Source organism: Carlito syrichta, unplaced genomic scaffold (assembly GCF_000164805.1).
Source record: "Carlito syrichta isolate Samal-C Ts95f unplaced genomic scaffold, Tarsius_syrichta-2.0.1 Scaffold294603, whole genome shotgun sequence".
In the NCBI taxonomy this organism is placed as follows: Eukaryota; Metazoa; Chordata; class Mammalia; order Primates; family Tarsiidae; genus Carlito; species Carlito syrichta.
The window spans coordinates 246,194-255,999 of record NW_007238699.1 but is presented as its reverse complement, the minus strand read 5'-3'; positions in this window follow the sequence as shown (position 1 = coordinate 255,999).

The window sequence follows — 9,806 nt, the reverse complement described above, 5'->3', positions numbered from 1 at the left end:
CTACCTCTGCAATACAAGAGGTGCTCAAAGTGGTTACCATCAGCATTCAGATACTTCTGATTATGGCGAACTAATAGTAATACATAGACAGCATCTCTTAAACTGTATATACATTTTTTGGCAACCCTGGCATTATAAAGCATAAAGCACCCTGTCCTAGATGTAAGCTCACTGGCTTTCATCCATACAATCAACTGTGAAGCCACACACAGATCAACATATCAAACAAGTCCTTACCCAGTTAGGTTCCCATGTGGACTTTTCTAGTCAACACCAACTTCCACTCAGAAATAACCACCATTCTGACATCTATCACCATAGATTAGTTTTGCCTGTTCTTGAACTTTATAGAGAAGGCTTTACACAATGCGTGTCTGATTTCTTTCACTCAACACAATCCATAGGTGTGCCCAGGCTGTTGTGAGAACTGGTGAGTTGGGGGGGGGTTTGTTGGTGTACAGTGTTCTGTCAGCTCAATTTTGCAGCGAAAACTGAACTAATAAGTGAATTTCCACATGACATCCCACCTTACCTTCTAGTAATGCTATGTGGCACAACACCAGCTCCTGGAAATTCTACCACAGGAAACCCTCATTTCCCACCATCCAATGGCTTGATGTCTGGGGAAGGATGCCATCCTCCTGGCCAGAGGCAGCTTTGTCCTGCTCACATCCGTGAGTCAGACAATGGTTTATTTCACCCATCCAACATGGTTTGAGCTAATTTTCAACTCCAGCTCTACCCTCAACTTGCCATGCACCTCTGAGCAAGTTGTGTGAGGGTTTTCATTTTCAGACTCCTGGTCTCTAGAGAAGGTGTCAGGGTGAGGTTGTCTGTGGTCCTTGTTGCCTCATGCACTGTGGCACGACATGTGACTACATGTCCCAACACCATCCCTATGCAAATACGGTACCTCACTTATAGAAACACCAGCTCTCACCTGCCCACTCCATTCAGCAAGCTTCCCATGGGAAAAGAATGACACTGTCCCCATGTAGGGCAGGTCTACAACCTGTATCAGGGAGATTGATGGCAACGGGGGGAAGCTGGCACAGGCATGGGTCTTGTCATGGGAACCTCAATGCCTCTGAGGCAAGCAGGAGAGACAGAGGCTTCCACCTGCCAGGAGAGAGATCACAAAGGGTGGTAAGAAGGAGTTTTTTGACATGGTAGATTCAGGGACCAGTATTTTATTTCTGATTGGCATGGGGACAAATACCTGTGCTGCTGTCCACTCTTGAGTATAAGCCAGCAGATGCATTTTCACTAGAAAGTGAGCACTGAGACAGGTTAGCCTCTGCATCTGAGGCCATCAGTGGCCTCCCCGCTACCTACCTCTTCCAACCATACCTTTCTCCTTGAGTGTGTGCACAGCTCACTCCAACCCAACAAATGCAGACATCCCTCCAGTGGGGTAACTTCACAGCATGTATTCAATGCCATGTCCCAAAGTCTCCCTTGGAATCAGCACCAATTACCCACCCACAAATGTGGCAACACAAGCATGCACCTCGTATGGGCTGCCTTCCCTCTTGCCTCACTTTCCATTCCCTCCACATATTCTCCATCCTCCCAAATCTTCTTCTCAGGGCCAGTTTCTGAGGGAACCCAGTCTGAGGCAATCTTTTTCCCTATTAATGAAGTGGAAATCAGAGAAGCCCAGTAAAAAGCGAGCACTGTAGTCCTTCCAATGGAGATGACTGGAGAAAGGAAAAGAAAGTTGTGAAGAGAAAAAGAGTTTTAGAAATTGTTTTATCAAAGAAAAAATTGAACAGGCTCATTCTAAAGCTCTCTCCCCTAGAAAACACCCTTCTTGTTAAGCAGATGAGAAAACACCCTTCTTATTAAGCAGATGAGAAAACACCCTTCTTATTAAGGCAGAATTCCACTCACTATTATCTGTGGGAAGAGCAACCCAAGGGCTTCTCAGCATCCCCTGCCTTTGAACCCACAGGTGGTCAGCCAGCTTCTGAGGGTTGAGCCTCATGGTCCATGCAGTTCCATCTCCTACCCTGGAGTGCTCTGGGCACCTGTGGTCGGGGACACAGGGTGTATAATGCATAGTCACGAAAGCATGACTCCTTCATTCCACGTCTTCTAAATCATTCATATCCTTCTTGCCTCTTCGTAGATTCTTCCAGGTTAACATGTGGTAACTCAACCTTTATTAGTGAAACAACCAGGAAGCACTGGGGACAGGGGTGGGGTTGGGAAGAGAGAACCCTGAGCTCATAAGGAAGGCACAGAGAATCCCATGAACCACTCTGCACCTTGTTATCTTGACATTGATATTTCAGACCTCAGGTCCCCAGTTGCCTTTGATGCAGTAAGAAACACCATGTTGGGGGTAAGAGATGCTATGACAAGCTGACAGCCAGACTAAAATTCAGAGTTGTGGGCAAATAGACTATGTAACATGGGGTGTCCTACTCTCTAAGCCTCCTCCCCAACTTCCTCTAATTCAGTCTTCTCTGATTAACTGCAGGGACTCTTGTTGACAGAGAGGTTGAGAAGCTCACTCTGCGTTGTGGGAAAGTGGGAGTCCACGCCAGGCACCTGGTCCTTTAGCATGGACCTCATATTCCAGCATCACGGAGTCTAACGATGATCATCTGGTCCAAGCCATTTTATGTTTTATTGCTTCCTTATGATGATCCTCCAGTTCATTGTACTTGAAAATACTCGTGCTTTCTATTCTGTATGTATATTTTAATTCTTGACTTTCATCTCTCTATTTGAGTTTGTTTTTAAAGTGCAGTTTAAAAAATTAAACCCACCAAAAGTTTGCCAGACCTTTTAAATTTGGCCACCACTACATTTTTGAAGTTGTGACTTGAAGGCTGAGAAACTTTTTCTGGGGAATGCGAGTTCATCTTGAAAAAGAGCAAGGTGAGACGCCATATGGTGGCTCCTCCAAGCAGGGGGCGGATGAGACCAAGCCTGGGTTCGGAGGGCAGCACCCCATCTCCTCTGTGGGAGTAAGTTGCTCCCAGTTAACTCCTTACACCTAGAGAGAGCTTCGTGGGTTGCAATGCAGGTGCCAGTTCATTTCTATTTAGGCTGTCGTTGCAAGCTGTACATGTATCGGAGCAGCTCATGTCATCAACACTTGACCAGGGAGGACATTGAGGCTGAGAAGTTTGGGAACTTGCTTGAGGTCATACAGCAGGAAGAAGGGAGAAGGTGTCCTTTATGATCAGGTCATAACCCACAGCTTCTAACTCAGATCCTAGTGTTCTCTCCATCATTGCCAGTCTCTTTGCCTTGAGGAATCTTTGTCCAGGAGGATATTTAGACTAAGGATCTAAATCACTAAAAAGAACACGCGAACAGAACTCCAAGGCATAAACTCCCAATGTGGCTTTTCCCTTTAAGTAATGGATGCAGTAAACGCTGGCACTGCACATGAGGGCACACATCTGTCAGGCAGACTCCTGCTCCCTCCGCCATCTCATGAGCTTAATCTGCATTATGGTCAGGTGCTCCTGAATATTTCTTTAGTGCCAAAGAGTAGCCCACTTTTGTCATGAGAAGTACTGACACAATCCCTGACCCCGAGCACCTGTGGTACCCAAAGTGTGTCCTGCACACTAGCAGCGTCAGTTATCACCTGCTGGATTATGCATTCTTGGGTTCTACCCAGTCCTGCAGAATCAAAATCCCTGGGGTTCATTCAGTCATCAGCGTTTTGATCAGATTTTCGGGAGACCCTCGTGTTTGTTAACGTTTGAAACAGGACTTTGCACTTAAGAAATGTTTAGACACATTCAAAAAATATGAGCCCATGGCTGGTGTGATGCTTACAATCTGATATAAGCTTCCCAAACAATAGGTGCTAAGACATTTCTGTGTTAAAATTTCCAAAATGGGTTAATACAGATTTAATAAAAGTGCAGAAATAGTATCAGGAATAAAGAAAAGCAGAGGGCTTAAAATAATCACTGGAATACTTGGGCTTCTCAATAGAAATTATAGAGGGAGAGAACTTCTGAAAAGTATGGAGGAAATTGCCAGGAAGAGAACACAGAATTCTGGGAAAACATGGTAGAGGACTGAAATTTTAAAGGGTATACTAAACTAGCCTCTTACTGATACAGTCTCATATGTTTCCAAAATCAGCATCAGTGCTAAAATAAGCAAGACAACTGTGTACTTTAACCAAGACATGCGCCATCAACCTCCTCACCCCACCTCCCACCCCTCCCTTAGGATCCAATAGGGCCTCTCCATCGTGCTTCCAGGGATTTTTCCCCCTTGTGTATAAAAATCTTTGGATAGATACAGACTATCAGCCACCACAGTGTGCCAGCATGCACTCTTCTTTTTGTTCTTTCCTCTTTTTTTCATTTTTTAAATGTATTTATTTATTATAGAGTTGTGGGGTACAAGTGAGGATTTACTACATAAGTTGGCTGCATGCAGGTGAAGTTTGGGTTTCTAAGTGGCCCTCACTCCCTCTGGTAGTTGACTGGGTACCCTTTGTGTTGTCACATGTCCCCACCCTCTTTTCTCCCTCCTTCCCCTAGCAACACCCAGTCACTGCTGATCTATCCCTTGTGCTAATGTGACTGGTGATGAGAGTCCAGTTGTGGGTGAGAATTTGCGGTGTTCAGTTCTTTGTTTCTGTGATAGATCACCAGGTATGATGGTCTCTAATTTCATCTAATATTCTGTGAAGTCCGTGATTTTGTTCTTTTTTATGACTGCACAATACTCCATCATGCATATGTACCACATTTTCTTTATCCAGTCCACTAATGATGAACAGCAGGATTGGTTCCATGTTTTTGCTATTGTGAAGAGTGCAGCAATAAACGTGTGTTCAGGTATCTTTTTGGTGGAGCAATTATGTTCCTCTAGGTATTTTCTGGAAAGAGATTGCTAGATCATATGGAAGGTCATTTTTATTTCTTTTAGGAATCATCACACTGCTTTCCATAGGGGTTAAACTAGCTTACATTCCCACCAATAGTGTAGAAGTGTTCCCTTTTCTCCACAGTCACACTAGCATCTGTTTTTGTTTTCTTTTTTCTTTTTTTCTTTTTGTTGACTTTTTAATGATAGCCATCCTTACCTGAGTTAGGTGGTATCTCATTGTAGTTTTGATTTTCATTTCTCTGATGATTAGTGAGGCTGAGCATTTTTCATGTGTCTGTTGGTTGCTTAAATGTCATGTTTAGAGAAATATCTGTTCATGTCTTTTGCCCACCTAACCAGAGAAGTGAAAGACCTTTATAATAAGACTACAAAACACTGATCAGAAAAATCAAAGATGACACAAACAAATGGAAAAACATCCCATGCTCATTGAGTGAAAGAATCAATATTGTCAAGATGTCCATCCTATACAAGGTAATCTACAGATTTAACACAAAACCCATCAAATTACTCTTCCTTTTTTAATACTCAATGTTTCATTGTGAAAATTTGACATCAGATGTTTAAGATAGAACTTCCAGAATGTCTGTGCTTTTTGTTTTTATGTTATTGATCTCAATGTTTGCACTCCTGTATTTATAAATTTGCCAATTTCTTGATTAAAGTGTACCTTAACCAGTTTTCTTGTTTAAGCCCTGCGACTTATTTTGGAAACATATGAAACCAAATGTATAAGATGGAATGTATCTGGCTGTTCTGTAATGGGTTGTATTCCATCTTCTCATTTCATAGCCCTCCTAAGACTGGATTTATCTTAGAATTGGCAGTCCTCTTCCTGGCTTGGCTTTATTACTATGAATGTGGAAAAAAATACTTGAGTTGCAAATTGGTCTCAAAGTGGGTAGAAAATTTATAATAATCTTTTAATTCTAGAATGCTGGTCTTGGACTTAGGCAAATTGGTGACCAGTTCTGATTCTGGCACTTATTAGCAAAGTCTCTGTACCTCGATGGCCTCATCTGGAAAATAAGAATAATACAGGCTCTGAATATCTCATGAGACTCTTGTGAATTTTGATTTTTTTAATGATATGATATATAGGAAAGAGTTGTATAAGTATTTATCCTAGTGTTATTACTATGATGATTATTGCTGTTGTTATTATTTCCTCCTCATCCAGGAGATTGCTCAGGAAGCTATTTTTCTAGATATGAACTTATGTCTAGATATGCGATCTTGATTTGATGACTGACCTTCATGGTCTGTTCTTTATCTAGGATTCTTTGATTTGGGCTGTTGATGGAAACAAGTTAGAATGCCCTAGAAGATGCTTTTCATGGTCCTCCATATCCCCTGAGTACCCACCAGTCCTGAACACACAGCCTAATCTGAACTGAAAGCCCATGTGAACCTCTGCCTATGGGCTTTCTCTAGCCACCAGGCTTCCATGGTAGACTGAATGCTCCAGAGACTTAAGGTCCCAGGAGTGCCCTCAATTGGTGACATGTGGGAATTGGAAAATAAATATCCCTCAGCTGGGACGACTCTGAGGTGTGTTCAGCACAGTCTCAGTGGACTGTGCCCTGGTGGTCATCTGTTCACTAATGCACCACCCATGCTGCCTTTTTCTCTGCTCTGTCCCACTCTCCACTCTGCTACTGGTACATACTGGGGCCCCCTCCTGAATAAGGCATTTGCACCCAAATCCTTGTCTCCAGGTCTGTTTCTGGGGAAACCCAAATTAAGGCAGAGATTCTCATAAGAGTTGAGGTAAGATTAAAGACAGAGTAAAGTCCAGGGGCAGCAGGCACATACATCAGTGAGGAACAAAGAGTTGTAGCCAACTGGCAACATGTTGGGGTGTCCAGGCCCCACAGGTTTTGCATTTAGTGTGACAGAGCCAATAGCAAATTGGCAATGCATATGTGACAGAGATAATGTTACTCTGCAATGAAGATCACTTCTGGTGGCTCAGGGACTGACAGAAATGGGGAAAATCTAGAAAAACCCAGGAGAAACCTAATAGAAATTCAGAGTAAGAAAACAAGGTCTGAAGGAAGAAACTCTTCCAAAAAGTGCAGTGTGGAAAGGTGGAGATATTTTCCAGTGGAGAGATTGGTAGACACTGTCTGGCCCTGGTGGCTCAGGATGGCATCATCAGTGACAGGTTCTGTTGATGGCATGTGCCCTTGATATGATGTGATGAGAGCAGCATATGCAGTCACCTGCATATTCTTTCTCTGAAAAACCCACAGCCCTAACCTAACCATGAGGTAAACATAAAACAAATTAAATTGAAGGGTATTCTACAAAATACATGTCCAACAGTCTGCAAAATTGTCAGATCATAATAAAACAAGGAAAGTCTGAGAAACTGTCACAGTCCAGAGAAGCTTTAGTAGATGAGAGGACAGTATAACATAGATCACACTGTATAAATATAATGATGGGATCTTGGACAGAAATGGACAGCAGGGAAAACCCATGAAATGCAAATAAAGTACAGGGTTTTGCTAACAATCATGTATCAATATTGGTTCACTAGTTCCAGTAAATGTGTCATAGTTATGTAAGAAGATGTTAACAACAGAGGATGGGGATGCAGGTATGCAGAAACTCTCTGTACCATATTTGCAACTTTTCTGTAAATTGAAAAATATTCTAAAATTAAAAGCTGGGAAGAAAAATTTAGAAGGAAAAATGTCCGAACATAATTTTTTTTTTAGTTGGGGTGTCACTCAGTCACCCAGGCTGGAGTACAGCGGCATGCTCAAGGCCATTGTAGCCTCAGCCTACTGGGCTCAGGCAATCCTTCCAAGTAGCTGGAACCACAGGTGTGCACCACCATGGCCAGCTAATTTTTTGATTTATTGTAGAGATGAGGTCTCACCAAGCTGCCCAGGCTGGTCTCAAATCCCTGGGCTCAGACAATCCTCTCACCTCCACCTCCACCTTTCAAAGTTCTGGGATTAGAACCTTGAACCACCACGCTCAACCTCTGAACCTAAATTATTTAAAAAGAAAAAAAAAGTCCCAGGATGAAGTAAATTTTTTCCCAAGGGGTGTGTCCCTTTCTTTGCAAACCTAGAAAAGGTATACATCTTTCAGAGATTTTGGTTTCCCCCAGCTCCAATGTTTCAGGTACTTCTCCTCTTACTTAGTATTTTTCCGTTTGAGTGTCATCCCCTCAATTAACCTTCTCTGGACAATTACAAACACTACCAACCACCCTCACCTCTGAAATCTCCTCTGATTATGCCATCTCTTCCCAACTACATGTTCAATGACAACATGTTGCTAGCTTAAACCCAGCCATGGAGAGAGTATTTACACCATAGAAATTGGCAAATGCTACAAGTCAGGATTTTTCATCCTCCAGAGAGCTGATTTGCTGTCTATGCCACTTGTCTTAGTCTGCTTTCTGTTGTTTATAACAGAATACCTGAGACTGGATAATTTATAAAGAAAAGAAATGTACTTCTTACAGTTCTGGAGACCGGGAAGTTCAAAGTTGAGGGGCTGTATCTGGTGAGGACCTTCTTGCTGGTGGGAACACTCTGCAGAGTCCCAAGGCAGTGCAGGAGGACTGAGTGTGCAAGCTCAGATCTTTATTCCTCTTCACATGAAACCACCAGTCCCACTCCTGTTATAACCCATTAATCCCTTAACCCATTAATTTATTAATCTATGAATGGACTAATCCATTCATGAGGGAAGAGCCTTCATGACCCAATCACCTCTTGACAGCCTCACCCTCCAATACTGCCACATTGGGAGTTGAAGTTCAACATGAGTGTAGGAGGGAACAAACGTTCATGCCACTTAACATTTAATTTATTCTTTCTGCATTGCACATTAATATGTCATGTTCCATTGAATATGTTCCACTTGCCATGTTGCCAAAACAAGAGTAGCTGTCCAATAGCTGCCTGTGCACTGATGGGTTCAAAGTCCCTACCCCAGGATATGTGGTGTGGTACTTGCTGAATGGGATCCATTCCCAGTTTTTAACATCTCTGGGGCTCTGTTTACTCATCTAGAAAATTGCAGAATTGAGGGAGATTGTTTGTAAGACAAAGTTCAGATTTAACCTTCTTCAATACCACTGGTTTGTGGAGAGGTCAGTGATGGTCTTACAGTACCTCCCTTCCAGGGGATGTTAATGGACATTTTCATGATCAGGTACCTGTGGAAAATACAGATCCCACAGATTCTCTGACAGCAGGACTTCTCCATCATTCACATGATTGATGCTTTGGAACATGAGGCAGGGAGGACAGGCAACAGTTCCAAACCCACCTGGGTGTCTAAACCCAGGAGCAGGTTCACTTATAGTTTGGGGCACACCCAGGGAAGACACAACCACCAAAGTTAGATCTTCCATTGGGAGACCATCATATCTGTTCCTCTTTTCATCCTCATCCTTTCCCTAGGCTTGGGTTAAAATGAAAAATAGAGGGAGAGAGGCAGCCTGGATCTTCTGGAATTTGAATCATTGACTCATTTTCCAATGATTTCACAGCCATGTTAGAATCCACAGAGGAAGCAATTTGTTCTTATCAATGCTGACAGCAATTATTTGTATTGCTCTTTTCTGTAACATTATCTTGTTTACCTTTACAATCTACAACCCTGTGAAGTTGGGGCCAGTCTTGCCCTTTGTCTCATAGACAAGGAACCAGGACACAGTCAGGTGCCATCAGACCCCAGGTGGCAGCTGAGCAGGAAGCAGCCCAAATATGTATGACTCTTCCCCTTCAATAGTTCTGCTTTCTCACTGTTTGAATGTTAGACTTTCTTTTTTTTTTTTTTGAGTTGGAGTCTCGCTCTGTTGCCCAGACTGGAGTGCAATGCCATGCTCCCGGCCACCACAGCCTCAACCTGCTGGGCTCCGGCAATCCTTCCACCTCAGCCTTCCAAGTAACTGG